Source organism: Sus scrofa, chromosome 18, assembly GCF_054392235.1.
Source record: "Sus scrofa isolate SSC_HxYL_T2T_F1_AM1 chromosome 18, Sscrofa_HxYL_maternal_Yorkshire_Landrace_v2.0, whole genome shotgun sequence".
In the NCBI taxonomy this organism is placed as follows: domain Eukaryota; kingdom Metazoa; phylum Chordata; class Mammalia; order Artiodactyla; family Suidae; genus Sus; species Sus scrofa.
In genome coordinates this window covers 51670435-51696124 of record NC_139400.1, presented here as the reverse complement: position 1 = coordinate 51696124, position 25690 = coordinate 51670435, and the positions used below count along the sequence as shown (strand labels likewise).

Sequence of the window (25690 nt, the reverse complement as noted above, 5' to 3'; positions counted from 1 at the left end):
GCTATGGATGTTCAGAACACTCCTCAAATTACCGTTGTCTCTGGCTAGATGCCCAGGAGTAGGAATTGTTCGGTATTTAGTTTTTGAAGGAACCTCCGTACTGTTGCACCAGCTTACATTCCCACCGACAGCATAGGAGGGCTCCCTTTTCTCCACACCCTCTCCAGCATTTATTCTTTGTAGACTTTTTGATGATGGCCATTCTGCCTGGAGTGAGGTGATACCTCATTGCGGTTTGGATTGGCATTTCTTAATAATGAGTGGTGTTGAGGATCTTGTCATCAGCATCTGTATGTTGGCCATCTATCTATCTGTCTTCTTTGGAGAAATCCTTATTGACTCTTACCTATGCACCACCAGGGGGCCCGGGGTGTCTTCTTGAAAGAGATGGCACTTGAGCTGAATAGTAAAGGGCCAGCAGGAGTTGGAGAGAAGACAGAGGAGGGGGCACATCAAAGAGAAGGGACAAGAGCCTCCACCTCAGAACCCATGGCTCTGTCCAACCTAATTATTACAGAAGAGTGTATGTCCTTTGCAAAGGGTCTGTAAGAGAGGATCATGAAATAATCGATTGTGGCCCCAGTCATTTTGGGGACGACACCCATGGCATGCAAAATTTCTGGGGCCAGGGTCAAACTTTCACCACAGCAGTGACGTGAGCCACAGCAGTGACAGTGTCAGGTCCTTAACCCACTGCACACCAGGGAACTCCAAGTCACTACTTTTTATTTTGTATCTATTGTTTTTCCTTTCCATACTTACCCTCTGAATGGCAAAAAGGCTTTGATCCCTGGGAAAGTTGAATTATGCAAATGTGAGAGAGAGAGAGAGAGAGAGAGTGTGTGTGTGTGTGTGTGTGTGTGTAAAATTTTCTCCAAGAAAAAAAAAGGAGTCTGAAGCCTGCAGTCCAAGAAGGTCATGCCATGTTCCTTTTGAGCTCCTTCGATCAATACCAGGACCTCAGCTGGCCATTCGCCTGCTGCACCCAGAGACGAGATCCCTGACCCCAGGGTTCCAGTTTCACAAATGTCCCTATGCCCCAGGCGGCCCTGGGAGTGTGCGCAGGCTCAGGCCAAGTGTGTGACATCAGAGAGGAGCAAGGAATGAAGACCAGAGCGCCAATTCCTGAATGTTGTGCTCTGTCTGTTGACTCTTGCCTGTGGCGGACCGTTGTCTGATATTTATGTTTCATAATCTCACTCCAGCAGGTCTCTGACTACGTAGTCTGGGTTAAAGATGTGCCCCTCGGGGTGGGTCTGCCTTTGATTCTGCCCGATGTCTTAGGGGCATCACACGCTCAGGGCCAGCTGTGTGTTCTTTTCTTTTACCAGATGTGAAGCAATGGAAATTTAAAGCCCCAGTGCCAGTGGAGTTAGGGGATAATCATGAGGTGCGTCTCCCCATCCGGAGCCAAGTCAAAGTCAGACAGCTTCCCCTGTTTCTCCGTTTGGAATGGACTTTATGCGGCTAACTGGCTTTTTAAGTGTGGAGCCCCGATGGGCTATGCTTTCACGAGGAGGTTTCAGCTCTAACTCTCCATCTTAGACAGACCCAAGGCTCGCTCTCTCTTGTTCTCAAAAGGACACTAAAACTCCAACACAGGAGTTCCCTCGTGGCTCTGCAAGTTAAGAATCCAGCCTTGTCACTGCTGTGGTGTGAGTTTGATCCCTGGCCCAGGGAAATTCCCCATGCTGTGAGTGTGGCCCAAATAACAAAACAGAAGTCAAACACTTTGGAGTTCCTGCTGTGGTGCCGTGGGTTACAAATCCGACTTCAGCAGCTGAGGCTACTTGAGAGGTGCAGGTTCAATCCCCGGCCTGGCACAGTGAGTTAAAGGATCCAGGGTTGCTACCGCTATTGCTCAGATTTAGTCCCTGGCCTGGGAACTTCCATGTGCCACAGGTACAGTTATTTAAAAAAAAAAAATCTCAAACACTTTGAATATGGTATTAATTAGAGTATATTATAAGCAGCTTCGACAGAGACCCACACATAACAATACCCGAAACCAGAGTGTAACTTTTTCCTGTGACTGTTCACGCTGGCGTAGCAGCCTGGCCTTGTAATGTCGAGGTCCTTCTGTGCTGTCTCCCCATCATCCCCAGGGTGCTGACATGCTCCAGAAGGGGTCTCAGCCATGCCTATGACCACGTGGCAAGCTAAAAATTAGGGCAGGGTGGAAAGTACGGATGTGGGGGGATAGAACAAGATCAGTCCCTGGCATCGTAGTGGAGACCAACACGCCTCTGCCCTGGAGCAGCTGGAATACGATTTAGAAAATCAAAGACACGCAGCACTGCTTCTCCACCTGGGGGAGATGCTAGCTAATGCCTACAAGACTTGTGTTCATGGGGAAACCATTAGACAAGGGGTGATGTGGACAAACTAAATAGGTTTAAATGAGGAAGTGTGTGTGTGTGTGTGTGTGTGTGTGTGTGTGTGTGTGTGTGTTTCAAGTGTTTCTATTGCGAGTGGCAGGTAGCAAAAATACTGACAGGTGTGTCTTACTGTGTATGGTTCAGCCCTCTGCACAGGTTCTCTATCTCGGATTTGGGCCACTTTTACAGATTTAGCAAATCCTCAAAGTCACGTTAGGGCCTGTACTTCCTTCTTGCTCTCACTGGCGATTGAGCCAAAGTCTGCCTCTTCAGACTTCAGTGAGGAGCTCCGGATGGAGTCCCGCCGGGATGTGGATTGAGTCCAGAGTCCGAGAAGATGGATTAAGGGACAACTAAAAAGGAAACTTGTGCTTGAGGTCTCGCAGCAGTTGTTGAGGGTCATTCTGCTCTAGTAATTACGGCTAGATCATTTCATATAAGGGCTACTGTTACCTGTTCTTCAAATGCATTTAGGGGAGTGGGGGTGTTTTTGTGTGTGCATGTGTGTGTGTGGGGGGGATGTCTGGTGTGTGTGTGTCTGTGTGTCTCTAGTGTATGTGTCTGTCCTTATGCATATGTCTAGTGTGTACCTGTGTGTGTTGTGTATATGTGTCCGTCTCTGAGCTCTGTAAGGCTATACCTTCGTTCTATCACCCTTCAGAATATAACTTGGTGAATAATAACTTGTCAGAATAGAAGTAACTATGTAATTTAGGATTAAATTCCTGTCTATCCTAACATATGAAGCACGAGTATAAGTGTGCATGAAATAAAACTGCTTTTCTTCAGCAGAAGTGAACGTCTATCCTAAGCCTCTTTTTTGGGAATGTGGGAGGCAGAAATTGAATCTCAATAAATGCAGCATTCCCTCCTCTCCCACCACCCCCTTTTTTTGAAATTGCCTACATTCCCAAGGACTTGGGTACCACTAATATATGAGCCACCTCTGGTCTTCATGGGCATCTGCACGTGTTGGCACTGACCAGGACCAGGACTGGGGAACAGAAGGGGACAAGGAGGCCAGTGTCAGAGTCTGGAAGGGGGTTGGTGTCCGACTCTGCTGCATCTTACGGATCTGCCTGAATCATCTCTAGGGACCCCACACGGGGCATCTCTTCCCCTTCAGACTATTGAATTGCGGCTGCTTGCTCTTTGGGTTGTTGATTCACCACTGAGCAACCCCATGTTCCCCCCATCCCTGTTCTCACTTTGTGCGAGTTTAGTGTGAGTGTGGGCACTTGGTGAGCCAGCGGCGCTGGAAAAAAACTCAATAAAGTCTGCAGGCATCTCCTCTGCATCTTGCTGCTTCCGCCAATCTACGTTTCCATTCCTCCCACTTTCTGGGTTTTTCTATCATCCCTCCCTCCCCCTCTTTGAATCTCAGTCTGGCCTAGAGGGCAGGGCACTGCATGCCTCCAGGACCCATCAGTCTCTACCCACTTGTTCCGCTCGGCTTTGCTTTTCCCAGCTGGGAGGTTCCGGTTTGGGTGAGGGAGCGGGGGTGGGGGTAGGTATGTCCTTCCATCAGGTGTTCTTTCAAGTGTATTTTTCATGCCCTGTGTTTTTCCTGTGGTTCCTGAGGCGTAGGTTTTTAAAAATCAGATTAAGAACTAGACTCTTGGAGTTTCCTGGTGGTCTTGCTGTTAAGAACCTGCAATTGTCGCTGCTGTGACAAGGCTCTGGTTCCGTCCCTCGCCTGGGAACATCTGCATGTTGTGAACGTGGCCAAAAAAAAGAACTGACTCTTTATTTTTTTTTTAAATTACTCAATGAATTTATTACATTTATAGTTGTGCAATGATCATCACAATCCAATTTTATAGGATTTCCAACCCACAACTCCAGCACATCCCCCCACCCCCCATACTGTCTCCTTTGGAGACCATAAGTTTTTCAAAGTCTGTGAGTCAGTATCTGTTCTGCAGAGAAGTTCATTCTGTCCTTTTTTTCAGATTCCACATGTCAGTGAAAGCATTTGATGTTGGTGTCTCGTTGTATGGCTGACTTCACTTAGCATGACAGTTTCTAGGTCCATCCATGTTGCTAAAAATGCCGGTATTTCAAGAACTGACTCTTGAAACTACTTCTCACCTTTCTGTAGGGTCTCCTCATCTCATAGGCAAGTTGGGTGTCAGACTGGCTGATGGGGAGAGGACACAGGGCAGAAGAGCAGAAGGAAGGGGAGAAATACATCAGAAAACCCACAAGTCTAGCACCTGACTGCACCAGGAAAATCACAGTGCTACAGTGAGTAGGATGCCATAACTCCCTGCAATCAAGATTGAGAAACCTGTTTCACACACCAATGTCTGGGATTTATTTTGCCCCAGAAGCCTCTATAACCCCTGAGAATTTTGAATTTTGTAGAGAAAACTGCGCACATTTCCCCATCTAATAGGCTAGGTGGTAAACCTAGTTCAAAGTAATAGCAAGTACCACGAATAGGCCCTCAAACCCGTATTTATAGCAAATGCGCCATTCTCTGATATGCTGCTGACCTAAGTGGCAGATGTGCTTCTAGGGCTGCCACCCACCCCTGTGACAGGCCAAGAGTCTATCCCCGACTGACAGAACATTGCTCTGTCTCTAGGTTGAGTGTACATTCAATCCAAGCTGGGGGCTGGCAGCTCTACCGCACAGTGGCCAGGCTGTGCAAGGCTAGGCCTCAAGCTTCCCACTTTCTGGTCCTTCTGGTCTACCTGTCAAGCCTCATTTGTAGGACATGTGGCTAAATATGACTCCCATGGAGACGGTCAAGGTCACCTTTCACGAGAAGAAGGGAAAATGTGTTGGTTAGCCAAGGGTCTGCGTGTCATTTCTGGCACGGATTTCTTGCAGGTTGCAAATCTCTGTTCCATGTGCATGAAAATGCTATTAATGAACTTCAGGCACAGATGTCTTTCTTAAAGTGGGATTCTTTACAAGTCACCCTATGAAAATCGGGTTCTGCGGTCAAATATATTACGGAAGTCAACTTCTCAATATGCAACTGTACGTGATGGTGCCCCACATGGGAAGGTGGTAGGTGATGCTGACTAATTCAGTTGGTCCCCGAACCCTTTCTGACACAGATGGCTCCTGGGACCGACACTGGGGTGGAACACGCTCTGAGAAATGCACACTTCTCTTGTTACCAGTGTATTTTTCTGTGGTTCTGACTGTTGTGGTTTGGGGTTAGAAAAAAATATTAGCTTGGAGAAGCTAAGTGACTAAGAAGCAGCCATTTGGAATCATTATCAAAGCCAGAATCTCATCATTCCTGTAAATGTCCGGAAATCAATGGCTGGATTGTTGCCACTGCTTATTTCAGAGCTGGGTTTGTCTGGCTTTGTTACTGTTTTGTCCAAGGTCCAAGTTGTTTCTTGTATTTATGCTTTTTTCCGTTTTGAAACCCAGACATGAGTCTTCAGTAGCCCTAAAACATGGTGGGGGGTCTTAGGAAGCACCTCAGAGACTTTTTGGGTGATAAACCAGAAGCCTGTGTATTATTAACTTAATTCATCCACCTGATGATTAGCATCGACTAAGTACTGGGCCCTTTGGAACATACAGAGTCAGATAAGGCAAAGTTCCTCTTCTTTCACATCTTCCGTGCCAGCTCCATGCGGTGTCTTCAGCCGTTTCTGTTCTAGAAAACATTAGAGAAACACATTTATGGATAAGGGACCCCCTCTGGAGATGAAGTAAGTAGCTGGTTCCAGTATGGGTGCTGTGAGGTGAGAAATTGCTCCAGGGCAACAAGAGAATAAGCAAGGAAGGTCATTACTTCACTTCGACTTAATTTCAGTGACCTTCTTGGAGGAGGTAGTATTTTAGAAGGTTTGAAATAAGGACGTTGGATTGATCTCAAGGACCCTGGCTTGGAAATATAAGCACAATGAACGAAAGGAGGCAACCTCCACCCACAGCTCCGAAGCTGTGGCACTGAGTCTTCTAAACGTCTTTGTTCACAGTTGAAGACAGCATCTCCTGTGTTTCCTAAGTCCTGCCGTTGAGAACTGTCAAGCCAGTGTTTCATTATAATCTTGGCCCTTAAACAGCACCATTCATCCAATGATGACAGAATGTTATGAACAGAAATTAGGCCTTGGACCAAGTTTATAATAAATCATAAGCTTCATTATGTAGGTGAAGAAAAAGGACCAACCGCGGGATGACAGATTTGCCATGTAGCAAGAGGGCAGACTCCACATGGGCATTTCAGAAAGGTTCCATTATGAATTTGGACTGATCGGGAGGCAACTCTCTTTGGGGGAAGGGGTGTGGAAGGAGAATAATAAAAAGCAGAGAAAAAGAGGGATACTTGGGGCGGATATCCCTCCATCCATAACTCCATCAAAATCACTTCAACTCCCAGATAAATGTTAGCACAGTCTGGTGTTTAATAAATATTAAAGGAGAAACTCAAATGATTTTTCTCGTCAAGTCCCCTCCTTAAGATCTACGTGAAGAACAGGAGAATTTTTCCTCTGACTCAAAATGAACAAAAGGTCTATGAGTAATGTGGGGATGTGACCTCACTGCAGTTAAAAATATTTGAAGTGTTGCTTGTATGTGAAATGGCAGGTAAACCATTCAGGACCAGTGTGGGCAACAAGAAATATAAACATAGGAGAGAAGAGGAAATGAAAATGCAATGGCAATAATAGACTTGGATTAATACCAGTATTTTCAAAGGAGCCCAAACAACTTCAGATTCAATAGAAGTTTCTTTGCCAAGGACGCTGACACATGCCATCTATCGGCAGGCTGGCTGCTGTTTCCTAAGGCATGTCTCTAAGGTCCACCTTCCCCCTCGGTCCTCCATAGAGTGGCTCAGGACCCACATGGCCTGCTTTAAGTTTCAATTTCCTCTCAGTCTTCTGGATGGAAAATTTGTCTTCTTCTCTATAATATATTCAGTTTGCTTTCATATCAAAATAGTGTTTATTAAAATTTAGCCTTCAAATCGAGTTGACTTTTAACCTGGCATCTTAAGTAACAGTCATGTGAAAGTTTGCCTCCAAAGATCCTGTTCCCTCTCTTTGTCCTGGTTGTTTGGGGAAAAGCAGAGTTTTATAAGGAAATCCCTATGAAGTATTTCAGTGAGTTAGCAGCTTTTCTTTTTTTATTATTTTTAATTTTTTTATATATATTTTCATTAAAAATATTTTTTAGAGTTAGCAGCTTTTAGATTTCAGACACCTGACTTTGTTTTTTAAAAACAAAAATAAGGGGAGTTCCCTGGTGGCTCAGTGGTTAAGGATCTGGTGTTGGCACTGCTGCAGCTTGGGTTACTGCTGTGGTTCAGGTTTAATTTCTGGTCCTGGAACTTCTGCATGCTACAGGGGCAGCCAAAACAAAAACAAAAATAAAAACAGATGTGGTCCCACTTTTTGTTAATGCTGGGGGTATTAAAAATGTTTTAATTACTTGGTTTGACAAAAAAACACAGGGCATATTTAAAAAAAAAAATAAGGGAGTTCTCATCCTGACAACTGGTGTCCATGAATCCTCATGGATCCCTGGCCTTCTCAGTGGGTTAAGGATCGCACATGACCGTGAGCTGTGGTGTAGGTCGGAGATGCAGCTCAGATCCCCATGTTGCTGTGGCTGTGGTGTAGGCTAGCAGCTGCAGCTCTGATTGGACCCCTAGTCTGGGAATCTCCATATGCCGTGACTTTGGCCCTAAAAAGACCAAAAAAAAAAATGGTCCAAAGATGTTTATGGAAATCATGTCCCTCTTTGGGGCCAGGCAGCCAAGGTGTGAAGACAGCTCATGTCCTCTTCCCTGCCTTATAGTTACACCTCAGTGAGGTTTCCTCCTGCTTTGGTTGAGGCCACACCACCTGGAAGGGGACAAGCCCAAATCCTCATGTGCCCTGGAGAGACCTAGTCAACATTTGATCTTCCAGGGGGAATCCGTCAAGATTACCTGAGATCAGGGAAGGCATCTGAGTCCACTCCCGGACAAAGTGAAAATCCCAGTTCTCTTTACGTCTTCTCTGAGTTCTTACTGGCCCATCTTCAATGACCAACGTGGCCAATCACTGCGAAATTCACTGTCAGGGGCAGAGCTAACTCACCGAATTGCCACCATCAGCTGAGGAATGAGCATGAAAAGGAGCTGCCCTTGTTGAATCTCAAATATGACACCAATGAACTTATCCTCAAAACAGAAATGGGGAGTTCCTGTTGGGGTGCAGTGGAAACGAGTCCCAGTAGTGCCCGTGAGGATGTGGATTCAATCCCTGGGCTCACTCACTGAGCTGTCGTGTAGGTTGCAGATGCAGCTTGGATCCCCAGTTGCTGTGGCTGTGGTGTAGACCAGCAGCTGTGCCTCTGATTTGACCCCTAGCCCGGGAACTTCCATATGCTGCAGGTGCAGCCCTAAAAAGCAACAACAACAACAAAAGCAAAAATGGACTCACAGACGCAGAGAACAGATTTGTGGTTGCCAAAGGGGAGAGGGTGTCAGGGAAGGGTGGATTGGGAGTTTGGGGTTAGCAAATGCAAACTATTATACATAGAATGGATAATAACAAGGTCCTGCTGTAAAGCACAGGGAACTATATTCAATAACCTGTGATAATGGAAAAGAATTTATTAAAAAAGAATGTGTGTGTATATATGCATAACTGAATCACTTTTCTGTGCAGCAGAAATTAACAATGTAAATTAACTATACATCAATTAAAAAACAATTTTTAACACAAAGAAAAGAAAAGAAAAGGAGTTGCTCTTGGGGGGACCAGCTTCTCTGCATCTCACTTCTTAATTTTATCCTAAGATCTTTCAGCATAAGACTTAATGACCATTATGTTGATATAGAATCTTCAAAAAAAGTAGTTGAAACCCAAAAGAATGGAAAGCAGGGACTCAAAATATATTTATACATCCATATTCATAGCAGCATTATTGACAGCAGCCAAAAGGTAGAAGCAATTCTTGTCTATTGGTGCATAGATGGATAAACAAAATGTGGTTTATACATACAATGGAAAATTATTCAGCCTTGAAAAGGCAGGAAATTCTGACCCATGCTACAACATGGATGAACCTTGAGAACGTTATGCTAAGTGAAATAAGCCCATCACAAAAAGACAGATCCTGTACAAAGGCATTTAAGTGAGGCACCCAGAGTAGTCAAAGTCACAGAGAAGGTAGAAGGGTGGTGGCCAGGGGCTGGGGGAGGAGGGTGGGGGAGTTAGTGTTTAATGAGCGGAGCGTCCGTTTGGGAAAATGAAAAAGTTCTGAAGGCGGACGGTGATGGCGATTGCACAAAATATGTACTTAATGCCTCTGAACTGTACACAGTTAAGATAGAAATTCAATGATATGTGCATTTTACAATTAAAATTGTTGTGTTTCCTGGTGGCCTAGTAGTTAAGGATCCAGCATTGTCACTGCTGTGGCATGGGTTTGATCCTTGGCCCGGGATCAAACTTCTACATGATGTGGGTACAGCCAAAAAACAAAACAAAACAAATTTGTTGAAGGGACACAACCTTGGAAGAATATATTGGAAGGAGGCAGTGGTCCCCTCTTCTCACCCACACCTCCGTACACCTGGCAGCTGGAGTAATTTATTTTGTTATCTATGTAGTTAGTGATGTATCCTGCTTTAGCCTCCTGAACAAAAGAAGAAAACAGCAAACCCTCCTCTTCCTTCACAAGGAAGAGTCAGGCTTTTGTGTTCTTCAGTATACTGCCCCCCCCCCCCGTGTTTTAAAGGCTGCTGAAAAGACAGCCCCCACCTGGTTCTTGATTTGGTCTTTCTGGACCCGTCTAGGGAGGGTTGGGAGTTATTCTAAATGGACATAGGTTGGAGCAGGACAGCGGAGCCCAGGAATTTGAGATGGGGGCTTTGAAGGGCGGAGTTAGGCTGCAGACCCCATACCAGGAGGGGCTTGGGGGCTTGTGGATGTGGGGGTGTGGCCCCTCTGTGGAAAGTGATGCTACTACCTGGAGGAAGGAGCCACTGCTGGCTCTAAAGGGCTGCCAGGGGAGGTGTCCATATGCGCACACTGCAGCAGCCGCGTGAGGATGAGCCCACCAAGGGGACATCTGGCAGCAGATACTGACAGTAGCAGCAACACAGGTGGCAAAAGGAGCCAGGTACCCAGGACGACCACAGTGGATTAAGGACCTTCCTGTGCATGTGCCAATCAGTAGGAGGTGGGGAGCCTCGGCTTGCGGGGCAGGGAGCAGTATGCGTTCTGAGCTGGATATGAGTCAGTGGGGAAGAAAGCAAGGAGTGTGTCGCTGCCTCCACCTTCACGAGGGCCTTGGAACACTTCCAGCTGTCACAATGGTCCCGATTTTACTCGGAATGCAATCTGTGATTCCTATTGTCTTCTCACACTGCGGGACACTTCGGAAGATGTAACAGATGGCTGTGTGTGGCAAGAGTACTCCTTCCCCACTGGCAGGAGTGGTTTTTTTCATAAATTATTTTTTCTTTTATTCAAACGTAATTTTTCTTTATACCAAAAGCAATATACTGTTTTCATTTGTAGAAAAGTATAAAGAAGAAAATGTTACTCTCCCCTAAGGCTACAGCCACCGAGACGATCACAGTTGACATTTTTCTGCATTTCCTTCCTGGTTTTTCCTGTCTTTAGCTGGGTACCTCTTTCAGGTCCCACCGACCCAGGTGTGTGGCTGCACCTGTACTAAGCCTTTCACATGCCAGGTACCCATTCACATGGTCGCAGATAGAGCCAGGGAGGCTCTGTGCGACCCAGAACAGAGAGAAAGCTAATCTGCCCATCAGGGATGCAAGCTCACTGCCTTCTCAGAAGATTCCTCACCAACCACAGACCTGATCCGAATGCTGGCAGTTTAGATAACAGTGAGCTTGTTCCAAGCACTTATGGGAGTTTCCATTGTGGCTCAGTGATAATGAAGCTGACCAGTTCACTAGAGGACGTGCGTTCCAGCCCTGGCCTTACTTGGTGGGTTAAGGATCTGGTGTTGCTGTGAGCTGTGGGGTGGGTCACAGATGTGGCTCAGATCCTCATGGCTTTGGCTGTGGTGTAGGCCAGTGACTATAGCTCCAATTTGACTCCCAGCCTGGGGACTTTCATATGTCACAGGTACAGTCCTAAAAAGCAAAAATAAAATAAAAATCCCAGCTCTGCCTTTCATTAGATGCGTGGGTTCAGGTTGGTCACTGAAGCTCTTTGTGTCTGTTTTCTCATCTCTAAAGTGGAAATCATGACACATATTCCTAGGAATTTATGCGAAGATTAAATGAGATAGGACATCATGTCTCAGAGGTCCCTACTGTTAATTTGAATTATTTAAATTAGGACTTTTCTGAAACATCGACAAGCATATTCTTATACAACTATAAAACCAAAGGCGGGAGTTCCTGTCACGGCTCAGTGGGTTAAGAATCTGACTAGTGTCCATGAAGATTCAGGTTCGATCCCTGGCCTCACTCGGTAGGTTAAGGATCTGGTGTGGCAGGGAGCTGAGATGTGGGTCGCAGACGTGGCTCGGATCCCGTGTTGTGGCTGTGGTGTAGGACAGCAGCTGCAGCTCGAATTTGACCCCTAGCCCTGGAACTTCCATATCCTCAGGTGCAGCCCTAAAAACAAACAAAAAACCAAAGACAGATGTACAAATAAGAAGAACAAACAAAAGCCAGCAAAATTCAAATCAATACATGTGATGGATGATGTTCTTTTGCTGAAATTAATTCTGCTTCTTGAAACATGCATGCTAGCACCTGCCAGGATGTGTCCTTTTCATCTTGGCCTCTCTGGTCACTACACGCCTCTCCATGATTTGACTCACCTACACGCTTTCTCTGGTCTAGACATTAAGCAGAAAACTTCAGGCTCTCTGAAGCCCAGGGACATGTTTCTTTTGCGCCTCATGGTATTCTGTCTCTCTCTTTTCAATTAATCGCTGTTATAGACCAATTAAGACATTTCTCATAAACTCTTCCTTTCCAGCTTCACTTGAAAAGCTGGAAGATCTAGTCCCACGTGGCTCACATCCCTACAAGGCACAGAGTCTGGACGGGGGCCCTTTAGCCCAAGTCTGGGCTTCTGTGTTGCCCCCAACTTCACCGCCCTCCACATGCCCTGCACTCATTCATGTCAGCTGCCAGCCCCCGTGGTATTTGGGTTTGTGACCCCTTCCTATGTGAATTATTTATTTATTTCACACCCAAGACATATGGAGGTTCCCAGGCTAGGGGTCGCATCAAAGCTACAGCTGCCAGCCTACACCACAACCACAGCGATGCCAGATCCGGGCCGCATCTGTGAACGATAATCCCAGCTCACAGCAACACTGGATCCTTAACCCACTGAGCAAGGCCAGGGATCAAACCTGCGTCCTCATGGATACGAGTCAGATTCGTTTCCACTGGGCCTCAATGAGAACTCCAATGTGACTTATTTAAAAGCATCCATTCTTTCTTCACTAGCCAGTGACAATTTAACAGCCGCTCAAGACATCCACAAAAGGTGAAAAACCCCAAGACCAAAAGGCGGCTGAAATAATGAGGAGTATTCAGTTATATGGTGTCCATCCAGGTGCCCCAGTCAAATCTGTTTATGTAAATGTACTTGAAGATTACAGGCCTACTCCATTTTATTGCACTTCCCTGTATTGTGCTTCACAGAGACTACATTTTTTTTTTTTTTAACAAATTGAAGTTTGTGGCAACCCTGCATGGAGCAATATGAGAGACAATAAAAGAAAAATACACATCCCAAGATCACACATGGGAATTAAAGTTAAGGCACTGAACATTATCTAAGGTAGGGACACATTTCTAAATCCCAAATACCCAACAAACAGGATCACATTAGGGGAGATCCTTCTTACTCTAGAAATAATAATTACAGGATCAAATTTATCACCATCAAAGGATGAGCCTTCTGACCACTCATGGCTGACAGAGCCCAGGAATCGGGAGAAAACTTTGTCCTATGTTCTCGTGTATATGACAAACAATGAGTTGACAATGAAAAGTCCTTTGAAAAGAGAAGCTATTTAAACCCAGTGTATATTTCCTCCGATTAGAATCACATTTCCCCGTCCCCCACTCTGCTTATCCTGTTTTTGTTTTTTGATAAGAACAGATGAGATGGATTGCAAAGCAATGCTGCACTTTCATCATGATAGCTTAATGCTCCGGGAAAAACTTCAGCTTTAGTCACTTTTAAGGGGTTGAATTGTGTCGCCCATGAAGATATGTTGAAGTCCTAACCCCAGTACCTCAGAATGTGACCTTACTTGAAAATAGGGGTTCATTGCAGATGAAATTATTTAATTTGAGACCATCCTGGGGCAGGGTGGGCCCTTAATGCAATGCGACTGGTACCCTCAGGAAAAGATGCAGTGATGGGACAAGGGACGAAGGCCACGTGACGAGGAAGGCCAAGGTTGGAGGGATGCCGCTGCAAACCAGGGAGTGCCAGCAACTGCCAGCAGCGCCCCTCTCCCTCTAGCGCTTAGAATGAACCAACCCTGCCGACACCTTGATTTCAGACTTCCAGCCTCCAGAACTCTGAAAGAATAAATGTCTGTTGTTTTAGGCCACCCGGTTTGCAGTCTTTTGTGAGGATAGCCTTCAGAACTGGCGTTGTCGCATACTATACTAACCGCACGCAATTAGACCCCAGAAAAGAATGCCCTGGATGGTTGAAAGGTGAGCGGCTAGAGAGAGGGAATAATCCCAGTCCCCAAATGCAAATACGCAGTTCCAGTGTCAGCTGGGGCCCGGTCACTGGCCCCTGGTGGACGTGGCTGAAGGGTCCCAGCCCCCTCCTCTCGCTCTCTCACGGGGCGGGGCTGGGCCTCTGAGGCTGCGTCAACGTCAGAGGCCCCGCCCAGTTCCCATTCCTTCCCCTTCAAGCGTGCTGTCGACTCCCCTGCACCTCTTTAATCCTCAGTCTACTCTCCCTCCAAGTCTTTAGTGAGCAGCCGATAGATTGACCCGCCAGAACAGCGCCTGGAGACGGCTGCCAGGAGAGAGGCGGGCCAGGGAACAGGTAGCACGTTAATTCACATATTAATGAATTTCAACTAGGCAGACCGGGACAGACGGCATCTACAGACAGTGCCAGCATCTAACAGTGAAGTCTTTGTCCCTGCTTAGCAATTCAAAACAAAGCTGTTTTCTCTTTTCAGGAAAAAAGGAAACCTAAATAACACGCCAACCTTCAATCAAACTGCAGAAACAAATCGTTCCTGCAGTGTGGGCTTTTAAGGATGCATTTCAGTTTGCTGCAGGTGCATCCAGGGCACGGTGTCAAAAGTTGCCTTTCCTCCAGCTCTTTCCGTGCAGCCTGGACACAACAGCATCAGTGCTTTCCCGCCTTTCATATCACTACCATCCCCAGCACCAACTCTCATGGACTTTAAACAAAGACACATCTTGTCATCATGCCCACTAAGCCCACTGCCAGCTATCTGTTGTAACATTTCTGTCTGTCCTTAGATCTTTGGAATAAACTGACTCTGTATTTTATCAGACCTTATGTCTCCTCATCTGTTATCTTCGTGCCCTTCACACTGACATGCTGTGTTCAACTTCTTAACTGAGTGTTTACTGCTGGTGGCACTTTTTCCCTGCCATTCACTTTCTGCCATTCTGGAATTTGCATTACATTAATATGCAAATGAAATGAAATGAAACACTTTCTTATTCAGTTGAGAATTCGCAGTTCTAGGGCTGAAGATGGGCTGGCTTATTTTTTAATAGATTTTTATAACACCAAGTTGTGCTGCCGTGTTGGAAAACAGATGTTTGCCTTCCTTCTTTCCTTTTTTCCCCCTTCCTTTCTTCCTTCCTCTTTCTCTCACTTGCCCTTGATAGGGATCAGGACAGTCTACTCCAAAATGTGGCACCTTCGGTAATGGTAAAATATTAAATATTTTAATCTGAAAGAGCTTGAGAAAAAAGGCAAAAGCAAGAAGGTCCCTCTTACTCCCCCTACAATGTTTCTTCCCTAAAACAAGTCATAATCTTCATGATAAGAAGCCTCCCATATCATGGAGAACTGTTGCAGGAAGGGCGACCCCTGCCAGAGCTCTCAGAATGGGCTCTTGTCTGGCTCTTGGAAATGCGTTGTCCAAGGAGACACACATGCTGACAAAGCAAAAGACTTTATTGGGAAGGGGCGCCTGGGCAGAGAGCAGCAGGGTAAGCGAACCCAGGAGAACTGCTCTGCCATGTGGCTCGCAGTCTCAGGTTTTGTGGGAATGGAGATAGCTTCCAGGTTGCCTTTGGCCAATCATCTCACTCAGCCCATACTTGGTCTGGGTCAGGGTCCTTCTTGGTGGCAGGTGCACTGCTCAGCCAAGATGGATTCCAGCACCAAGGATTCTGGGAAGTTGGTCATCTCCTCCCTCCTATTGGCCCATCCCAGACTCTCAGTCTTCAGAGTCGCACCTGATTCTTTATCAGGGCCTCCTGCTGTGAGAGGAGTCAGGCAAGGAGCTGTTATTGTGCCTGGCCAAGGTGGGTGGTTCAGTCCACAGTCTCCTAACAGAATTTATATTAAATAAACTGTGCTTTTCCCCTGTTAATCTGGCTTTGTCAGTTTAATTTTCAGACCCTAAGAAGTTAAAGGAAAACTTTTCCTCTCTTAATTTCTTCCTTCATTTCTTATGTATTTATTTAGCTGTGATAAAATATACATAGCATTCACCATTTTTTTTTGTTTGCTTTTTCGGGCCAGCTGAACCTGTGGCATATGGAGGTTCGTTCCCCAGCTAGGGGTCGAAATCAGAGCTACAATTGCTGGAAATTCCCAGGCTGGTGTTGACTCAAAGCTGTAGCTGCCGGCCGACATCACACCCACAGCAACATGAGATCTGAGCTGCATCCGCTACCTAAACCGCAGCTCATGGCAACACTGGATCCTTTACCTACTGAGCGAGGCCAGGGATGGAATCTGCATCCTCGTGGTTACTAGCCAGATTCATTTCTGCTGCGCCACAACAGAAACTCCCCATTTTAACCTCTTTTAAATTATAGTTCAGTGACGTCAAGTACATTCACTGGCAAGTTAATTTTGTAGATATTGACAAACTGATTCTAAAGTTTATATGAAGAGGTAAAAGACCCAGAATAGCTACCACTATATCAAAGAAGAAGAGTAAAGTCTGAGGACTGGCACTACTTGACTTTAAGACTTGCTTTAAGAGTTCCTGACGTGGCACAGTGGTTAACGAATCCGACTAGGAACCATGAGGTTGTGGGTTCGATCCCTGGCCTTGCTCAGTGGGTTGAGGATCCGGCGTTGCCGTGAGCTGTGGTGTAGGTCACAGACTCTGCTCGGATCTGGCGTTGCTGTGGCTCTGGCATAGGCTGGCAGCTACAGCTCCGATTCGACCCCTAGCCTGGGAACTTCCATGTGCCGCAGGAAGTGGCCCTAGAAAAGGCAAAAAGACAAAAAAAAAAAAAAAGAATTACTATAAAATTATGATAATTACCCTCCCTACTGTGGCCCATCAGGTTAACAGTATGACTGCAGCGGATTGGGTCACTGCGGAGGTGCAGTTTCAATCCCTGGCCAAGCACAGTGGGTTAAAGGATCTGGTGTTGTCACAGATACAGTGTAGGTTGCCACTGCAGCTCAGATTCAGCTCCTGACTCGGAAACTTCCATATGCCATGGGTGTAGCCATTAAAAAAAAAATAAGTAAAATAAAATAAAGCTATGTTTGGAGTTCTCGTTGTGGCGCAGTGGAAACGAATCCGACTAGGAACCATGACGTTTCAGGTTTGATCCCTGGCCTTGCTCAGTGGGCTAAGGATCTGGCATTGCCTGAGCTGTGATGTAGGTCGCAGACACAGCTCGGATCCTGCATTGCTGTGGCTGTGGCTTGGGCTGGCAGCAACAGCTCCGATTCGACCCCCAGCCTGCGAACCTCTGTATGCTTCGGGAGCAGCCCTGAAAAGACAAAAGACAAAATATATATATATAAAATAAAAAACAAAGCTATGGTAATGAAGACAGTGTGTTTTGGTGAAAGAATAAACAAATAGAACAGAGAGCCCAGAATTAGACCCACATAAATACAATCAACAGATCTTTGACGAATGAACATAGGCAATACAATGCAGAAAAGATAGTCTTTTCAATAAATGGTGCTGGGACAACTAGACTTCCACATGCAAAAAAGTGAATCTAGACATAGACTCTTCATCAAAATGGACTCAGAATGGAACATAGACTTAAATGTGAAATGCAAAGCTATGAAACTTCTAAAGTTAACACAGGAAAAGCAAACCTCGATGTCCTGCGGCACGGCAGTGAGTTTTAATATGACACCAAAGGCATAATCCATGGAAAAAATCATTGGTGAGCCAGACTTCATTAGAATTTAAAGACACTGTTAAGAGATTGAGAAGACAAGCCACAGAACTGGGAGAAAATTTGCAAAGGCATTCTGACAAAGGGCTGTCATTCAGAATATACAAAGAACTCTTAAAACTCAAAAATAAGAAAACAAACAACCTAATTAAAAACTGTGCAAAAAAACCTAAAAAGACACCTCACCAGAGAAGACCAAAAGATGGCATATAAGCATGTGAAAAAATACTCCACTTCTTATGTCATTAGGGAAATGCGAATTAAAACAGTGGGATACCACTGCATACCTATTAGAATGGCCAAAATCTAGAAGACGGACAATGCCAGATGCTAGTGGAGGATGTGAAGCAACAGGAATTCTCATTCTTTGCTGCTGAGAATTCAAAATGCTACACCATTTAGGAAGATCATTGGCAGTCTCTTACAAAACTAAGCCTGCTCCTATCACGTGAATCGGCAGTTACACTCCTTGGTATTTACCCAAATGAACTGAAAACAATTGTCCATACAACTTACACATGGATCTTTAAAGCAACTTTATTCATAACAGCCCAAACCTGGAAGCTACCAAGATGTCTTTCAGTAGGTCAATGGATAGATAATCTCTGGTACATCCAGACGATAGAATAATATTCAGCACTGAAAAGGAATGAGGTATCAAGCCATGAGAAGACATGGAGGAAACAATGGCATATGAAGGGAAAGATACCAATCTGAAGACAATGCTCTACACTTTATGATGCCAACTCTATGACATTCTGAAAAACAGTCAAAAATTTTTAGCAAAAAAAAAAGAGAGAGAGAGATGAAGATAGCAAAAAATAAATAAATAATCAATGGCTGCCGGGGGTGGGAGTGGGGAGGGAAGGATGCATCTGCAAAGCACAGAGGGTTTTTACCGCAGTGAAATTATTTTGTGTGATACTATAATGGTAGATATATGTGATTATGTATTTGCCAAAACCCGTAAAATGTACAACACTGAGAGTAAAGCCTGGTGTAAACTGTGAATTTGGTTGATAATGGTGTGTCAACGTAGGTGCATCAGTTATAACACATCAGTTATAACACTCCTATGCAGGATGTTAATAGCAGGGGAGGCTGTGGGTGTGTGGCAGCAGAGGTTACATGGGAACTCTGCACATTTGGCTGTGAACCTGAAACTGCTCTAAGAAATAAAGTCCATGGAGTAAATAACAAATATTTCTAATAATTCAACATCCACCTTCTATATGACCTTGCATTCCATTCCTAGGTATTTACACAAGTGAGAGGAAAACATATGTCCACACAAAGACTAGTACACAAATATTTAGAGTAACTTTATTCATATGAACTAAAAACTGGAAACAACTCAGATGTCCATCAATGGGCGAAAGAATAAACAAGATAAGGCATAACCATGAAATGGATACCAGCCATAAAGAAGAACAGATTACTGATACCCTAAAAATCATGCTAAGGCAGAGAAGCCAGAAGCAAAAGAGTACAGGCCATACGAGCAACTATTTAAAATTCCAGAAAGTGTAAATTAACCTGTGTGGTGACAAAAAACAGATCAGCAGTGCTGGTGGAGGGAGGAAAATACTAGAAATACTAGAAAATACTAGAATCGGCAACAGGAAACTTGTGGCTGATGGAAACATTGTGTCTGATTGAGGTGAGGATTTCATGGGTGTGTGTTCCTGATAAAGATCATCAAATTGTGCCTTTAAAATGATGGAGCACTTGGTATACCTCAATAACGTTGAAATGTATAATCAAATGAATACCAACAATGGGCTTTCATTTAGATCTTTTCTGAAAAACTGAGCATTAAAGATATACCGTATTTGGAGAAGACTTTATACTAAAAGCTTTAAAAATTATTTGGCTCCATATCAGGAAATTTAAGGAAATCACAAAGGTGTTTGTCCTAATATTATTTATAAAGGACAGATTTTAAATGACCTAAATGGTCAGAAGGGGGATTAGTTGAGTATATCATGGTACACACCGGGGAATTCCACTACGCAATCATTGAAAACAATGTCGTTGAAGTGTATTTAATGTCACAGATATTTACAGAACATGAATGAGTGAAAAAAAAACACTGGTTAACAGAACGTATCTGTGATCTGACCCCATCTTTAAAATACTCATATCTCTAAATGCTTAGAAGTCTGGATGGCATATATTATGTCTTGGTGGCAAAGTGATGGGTAATTTTATTCTTTCTCCTTCTTATTTTGTAATTGATGCACAGTAAGCAGGCATGATGCATGTGGTAATGATTTCTGAAAGCCTCTCGGCCACTCTAGGAGGAAGGACCCTGGGCGTGATTGTTTTATGAATGCTGCTTATTGGAGAGGGTGAATGGGGTGCCCTGAGCCCTATTTTGACCCTTCCTCACCCCATTCTCATCCTCAGGAATGTAGGTGAGATCATTGAAGGTACAACATCAGGATAAACGGTGAGGAAGGCACTTGCTTCCCTCCCAGGCCCCCAAACATGCCACTGACCCTCCGTTCAGTTTGCCCTTGCATCCTCTGAACAGGAGGCAGGTGGAGGGACGCCCCAGTGATGCCCAGAACCATAAGAGCCTCTGGATGCCCTGGATTGGCTATACCGTCCCTTCATCTACACAAGCTCAAAGCAGCAGAGGAAATTCCCCTCAAAGCCCAGCTGTTAATGATGCCATCAGGAGATCTTAAACCTGGTACAGCCACCGACACCAGCTAAGGGAAAGTCTGGCGACAGCTTCAGGTAGGAGGAGGAGCATTCGACCGTAATACCGACACCGCAGAGCTGGGGTCCCCATACAGGAGCTGATGTTGACCTGCAATGCAAGTTTCTGATTGTGGGCCCCCCACCCTGGGATTAGGACTTTTGTTTTAATGATCATCTCTCCCAACCTTCTCCACTCTCCCTGCTCCTCCACAGACCAGCAGCTGAACCCGTCCCCATCCATAGAGCATGCCCCCACCCCCAGGCAACTAGACTCCTTTATGAATGTTTTGCCCCAAGTATTCCTTCTGGTGACAGTACCAGCCACGTCCAGAAGATCCGGCGGGGGGAACATGGTACAGACCCACGTGACACATATGCTCATGTCCTGACTCTGCTTCTCCTGGCTGTGTGACTCTGGCAGGTGACCTCACCCATCTGAGTATGCAGAAGGTACTGCCTTTATGGATTTGTTATGGAGATTCCATGAGATAAGAGAATTTATAATGTGCCATGCAGTACATTAATCATTCCCAGGGAATTCAGATTCATATGGCTTTTCTCCATGGAATTTTCTTGTACTTTTCTATGCTTAAAAAATAGTGGTCTGGTAACCCCAAACGGGAAACCATTTAAAAAAAATTAATCCTCCTAAGTTTGAGAAGCCCTTTCTAACCTCCCTCTCCTCTTATACCTTCTGTCTATGGATAAGCAATGCTAACATCAAAACAGATCTCTTTTTCCTTAGAAACAGCAGGTAAAGGAGGGGAGGATTCAAGAGGGCCGTAGGAGAGTAAAACGGAGGACATCCTTTAGGTTTGAAATATCAAGGAGGATATGTAGAGTGAGAAAAGCAGAGGGTAGAGTATGGGGTGCCAGCATTTGAGGATCAGGTTGAGGAAGAGAAGCTAACAAAGTAGAATGAAAAGGAGTTGTCACCAAAGTGGGAATGGGCAGAGTATACTTGTTGCCCCAGCACCCATTCTCCATTCTATGGTGGTAGAATTTTTAAGTGGTTCATGGCTACCCAGCTACAGACTATTTTCCCAGCTGCTATTGCAGCTAGATATGACCATGTGACTCTGTTTGGGTTAATGGGATCTGAGCAGAAGTGAAGGGGGCAACTACAAAGTATTCGCTCTCTTTTTTTGGCCTCACCTGCGGAATGCAAAAACTCCTGGGCCAGGGACCGACCCAAGCCATAGCAGTGACAATACTGAATCCTTAACCGCTAAGCGACCAGGGAACTCCCTACAGGTTATTCTTTCAAAGGGAAGGGGCAAGTCCTCCTTCTGTATTTTCCCTTTTTCCAATGGTGGAATGAAGCTGTGGTGAAGCGTCACTTGGACCATGCACACAGGTGGAACACCTAGGAGTGTCGGAATAACAAGATAGAAAGAACTGGGGCCTCTAACAATGTCACAGAGCAGAGCCCAAATCCCAGTTCTAGTATGGGCATGAATGTGAAATAAAATAGTGTGCTTTTTAAGCAACTATTTCTTTAGCTCTCTTAACTGTGGCTGAATCAATATCCGTTCTACTCAATGCATGCAGGGAAAAGATAAGTTAAAGAAGGGAGTGTCTAACAGAGAAACACAGCTGATAGGCCAAATAAGATGAGGGCTGAAAAGCATCCTCTTGATCAACCAAACAGGAGTTCACTGGTGATCCCAGTGAGAGCACTTTCAAGAAGTGATATCATCAGAAGCTCAACTGTGAGTAAACTCCAAGTGAGGAAGGATGGACTATAAATATAGGCACTTGGAATTATCATCATGGCTCAGCAAAAACGAATCTGACTAGCATCCATGAGGACACGGGCCTTGCTTAGTGGGTTAAGGATCTGGTGTTGCTGTGAGCTGTGGTGTAGGTTGAAGACGTGGCTTGGATCCCGCGTTGCTGTGGCTGAGGTGTAGGCTGGTAGTTACAGCTCTGATTCAACCCCTAGCCTGGGGAACTTCCATGTGCCATGGATATGGCCCTAAAAAGAAAAGGAAAAAAAAAAAGTGCTTTACCAAAAAGTTTAGTTGTAAAGGAGGCAATAGCTAGATAATAAATGGAGAGTGACATAGAGTTGGAAAAGATCCTGCCTTGTCTCTCTGGTACTATTTTATGGGATTCCCAAAGAATGGGAACCTATCTAACAATAATTGCTTATATTCTTTGCCTAGTTTACTTACTGATGATTGTGTAGCAGATCACTTCACAATTTAGTGTCTTAAACTATAATAACTTACTATTTCTCAGGCTTTTGTGGGATGACTGAGCTAACATGTTTCACATGGTGTGGCCTGGAGTGCTGGGATGTATGGAAGGCAAAGATGGGTGGGTGGTTACTGATTGACTAAAGGGCCTCTCCAAGTGGTTGCTTGAGCTTCCTCATGGCATGGCGACCAGGTTCCAAGAAGACACATTTAAGGCTGCAAAAGCATGAGTAGCTAGTACTTTCTAAGGCTTAAACCTGAAACTATCAAATTAATACGGCATCACCTTCATCACATTTTTAAAATTGAAGTATAGTTAATTTACAATGTTGTGTTAGTTTCAAGTGTACAGCAAAGTGATTCAGTTATGTGTATATGTATGTATGTTTATATGTATGTATGTATATATATATACACAGAGAGAGAGAGATTGATTCTTTTTCAGATCTTTTCCATTATATGTTATTATAAGATATTGAGTATAGTTCTCTGTGTTTTCAGTAGGTCCTTGTTATCTGTTTTATGTATAGTAGTGTGTATATATTAATCCAAAACTCCTAGTTTATCCCTCCCCACTCCCTTTCCCCTTTGGTAACCATAAATTTTTTTCCTATGTCTGTGAGTCTATTTGTTTTGTAAATAAGTTCATTTCTATCATTTTTTAGATTCCACAAATAAGTAATATCAGATGAAATTTGTCTTCCTCTATATGACTTACTTCAGTTAATATGATAATCTCTAGATCCCTCTGTATTGCTGCAAATGGTATTATTTCATTCTTTTTTATAGCTAAGTAATATTTCATTGTATATATGTACCACATCTTTATCCATTCATCTGTTGATAGACATTTTGGTTGCTTCCATGTCTTGGCTATTGTAAATAGTATTACTATGAACATTGGGGAGCATGTGTCTTTTCAAATTATAGTTTTCTTCAGACATATGCCCAAGTGTAGGATTGTGGATCATATAGTAACCCTATTTTTAAGGAACCTCCATACCATTTTCCATACTGGCTGCACCAATTTACATTCCCACCAACAGTGTAGGAGTGTTGTGTTCTCTTCACCCTCTCCAGTGTTTATTGTTTATAGACTTTTTGATGATGGCCATTCTGACTGGTGTGAGGTGGTATCTCACACAGTTTTGATTTGCATTTCTCTAATAATTAGTGACATTAAGCATCTTTTCATGTGCCTCTTGGCCCTGTGTATCTCTTCTTTAGAGATATGTCTGTTTAGATCTTCTGCCCATTTTTTGATTGGGTTGTTTGTTTTTGATATTAAGCTGTATGGACTGTTGGTATATTTGGGAAATTAATCCCTTGTTGGTAACATCACTTGCAAATATTGTCTCCCAGACTGTAGGTTGTCTTTTCATTTTGTTTAGGGTCTTCTTTGCTGTGCAAAAATTTTTAAGTTTAATTAAGTCCAATTCATTTGTTTTTGTTTTTATTTCCATTACTCTAGGAGACAGATCCAAAAAAATATTGCTGTGATTTATGTCAAAGAGTGTTCTGCCTATGTTTTCCTCTAGAAGTTTTATAGTATCCAGTATAGTTTCCTCTAGGAGTTTTATAGTATCCATTTTGAGTTTATTTTTGCATATGGTGTTAAAGGGTATTCTCATTTCATTCATTTACATGTAGCCATCCAGTTTTCCCAGCACCACTTATTGAAGGGACTATCTTGTATCCACTGTATAGTCTTGCATCCTTTGTTTTAAATTAGTTGACCATAAGTGTGTGGGTTTACTTCTGGGCTTTCTGTACTATTCCATTAATCTATCTGTCTGTTTTTTGTGTTGATACCATACTGTTTTGATGAATGTAGCTTTGTTGTATAGTCTGAAGTCAGAGAAGGTGATTCCTCTAGCTCCATACTTCTTTCTCAAAACTGTTTTGGCTATTCAGGGTCTCTTGTGTTTCCATACACATTTTTTAAATATCTTGTACTAGTGCTGTGGAAAATGCCCTTGGTAATTTGATAGGGAGAGCACTGACTCTGTAGATTGTCTTGAGCACTATGGTCAGTATGGTCATTTTAACAATATTGATTCTTCCAATCCAAGAACATGGTATATCTTTCAATCTGTTTGTGTCATCTTTAATTTCTTCCATCAGTGCCTTATCGTTTTTGGAGTACAGGTCTTTTTGCCTCCTTAGGTAGGTTTATTCCTAGATATTTTATTATTTATCGTGAGGTGGTAAATGGGATTGTTGCCTTAATTTCTCTTTCTTATAGTTCATTGGTAGTGTATAGAAATGCAACACATTTCTCTATTACTAACTTTGTATCTGGCAGCTTTATGGAATTCACTGATGAGCTCTAGTAGTTTTCTGGTAGACTACATTCCTTTCAAACAGATCACAGGGCATCCCAGATACAAGGAAAGAGGACTACATAACCACATGAATATGAGGAAGTAGTGGGGACCACAGAAATAAGAGCCCACCACAAGGAAATGACCTGGAGGGGAGGGAAAAATTACAGAGGAGCAGGAGGAAATTTTACGGTGTGATAGGTATCTTTTCTTATGGGTAGTGGTGATGCTTTCATAGGCAATGTATGTTGATGAATATTCAATAAACACTCAAGCCCAGAAGAAAAAAAAAAAAAGAATTTTATTCAAGCCAGCCTGAAGATTATAACCCAGCAAACAGATTCTCAGCTCTGGAGAACTGCCTCACTTGTTAGAAGTCCAAGGCATAGTCGTGTACATTTTCAAGACAAAGGATCATACATCAGAATGACATATTTATATTTTACGTAAAGTTTGCCAAGGATAGGTAGTTCAGGGAAGCAGGTACAAAACAAGTAGTGAGTCACCATGACCCCTGATCCCTTACAGAGTTGGTAAGGAAGGGTATTATTTTAAGAAGGTCCATTGTGAGTTGGAAGAATGAAAAAGAAAATTGGTCTTTATGGTCAAGCAGGCACTGGCATCTTTGAGCAGCAGCCCTGGTCCATGTGTAATATGGATGCACACTGGGGAAGGAGGATGGAGGCCCAAACAAACGCATGCAGAGAGAACTTCATGTTTAAATGTTCGCGTCCTGCCTTAAAATGGAAA

At 44.0% G+C, this 25690-nt stretch overlaps 1 long non-coding RNA gene across 1 annotated transcript; it reads left to right on the top strand.

Moving 5' to 3' along the window:
* The first annotated feature begins 13711 nt into the window (after window positions 1–13711).
* On the top strand, window positions 13712–14858 carry LOC146395041 (uncharacterized). Its single transcript, XR_014833221.1, has 2 exons — window positions 13712–14031; window positions 14514–14858. It is a non-coding gene; the product is annotated as an uncharacterized LOC146395041 (long non-coding RNA).
* The last annotated feature ends 10832 nt before the right edge of the window (window positions 14859–25690 follow it).